The following is a 1,460-nucleotide window of genomic DNA, read 5'->3' as shown; positions in this document are numbered from 1 at the left end:
GTAAAAGTGGAGTAAATTACACCTTCATGGATAAGAATGCATGGATTGATTGAAAAGGGTAAGAGGTTTTTGTATTGCTTGTATTAAATTTTGTATGCCTCTTGGCAAGCATGCTAGAGTTGTATGGGAAGCAATCTTGGCATAGGATGGGTATGTCCAATGGCACTTCATGTTCTTGTGCCACTGAAGAACTGGAAAGTTGTTTCTGTCTGTAGAAGAAAAAGCCCCAAACCCCAAATCAAAATTAATATCCCTGCTAAATACTGAAATTCCCCCTCATTCGTAGGATGGCAGTAGTACCAGCTCTCAGATAAATCTGGATGCTGAAGACAAGCTCTGCCACTGAACTTCAGGCCTCCACTTGTATGAATTGACTGAATTTCCTTTATGAACAACCAGAATGGCTATGCTTCCCTGAGACAGGAGAGGTGGTAGTCTTCCCCCCTCCAAAACAAAAAAGAGGTTTTAGCATGGCACTGATTTTATTAAAATATTTGGCTCCTTAAAAAAAGTTTACTGGTCAGGTTTGACCATAAAAAGCAGATGGGGTAGATATAAATTAAATAGAAATAGTAAAGAGCTCAACAGTGACAGATGGGCTGAGCCCGGGCTCTGGAGGCAACTCAAAAATAATCAGATTGAAAAGTTGAAAGAATTAAGGTTTCTTAGATATGCAGACAAAACTGGAGTCAATCAACATATTTATTTCTTTTTTAAAATAAAAATTCTGTGAAGATTTCCATACCTTTAAATAAAAAATAGAAGCTGCTCTGGCAGGTGTTTGTTTGTTTGTTTGTTTGGGTTTTTTTTGTTGTCTTTTTAAATAAAACCTCCTCATCTGAGCACAGCATTAGAAACTACTGTAATTCTGAAAAAACATTTGAAGAAATGTTTGTAAGGTCTCAACAGACTCAAGGCAAGATTGATTTGGGGAAACGGCAAATGGCCATTAATCCAGGAAACTCTGGCCCTTTAATGAAATGGCTTAAAGAGCAGCACAGGAAAAGCACAGGATCAAAGGCAGATCCTTTCTTAGTAACTACAAATGTGGAGCAGAGATAAGAAGAGTGAACAAGTGTCTGATTGCCTTTTACAATGAGATTATTACTTTGTGTGATTATTAGATATGAATGAGGTCTTTTAATCACTGTAGCTAGGTCTGGTCATTGCCCATCGGCTGAATTCTAACAGAGGTATTGTTGCCATGAGGTTTTTTCTTGGTGTGCCGAGCGTTCATGTTGAAGCAGAGATGTGCAGTCTCTTGTGCTCGTTAATGTAAACACTGGCCATGTTTTGCTAACTGTCTTTCATTGTTTACATATTTCTAGTTGGGAGGAGAAAGTTGATTGTCAGTTAGCTTGACCAGTGTGGATTGGGAGGTGGGAATTCCATCCTCCAATCCATGGGCATCATAGGAAATGTATAAAAGTGGTTTTGTAAATAAACCCCGGGCTTCCTGC

Source organism: Prinia subflava, chromosome Z, assembly GCF_021018805.1.
Source record: "Prinia subflava isolate CZ2003 ecotype Zambia chromosome Z, Cam_Psub_1.2, whole genome shotgun sequence".
NCBI classification, from domain to species: domain Eukaryota; kingdom Metazoa; phylum Chordata; class Aves; order Passeriformes; family Cisticolidae; genus Prinia; species Prinia subflava.
Note: the sequence above shows the minus strand (reverse complement) of the source record.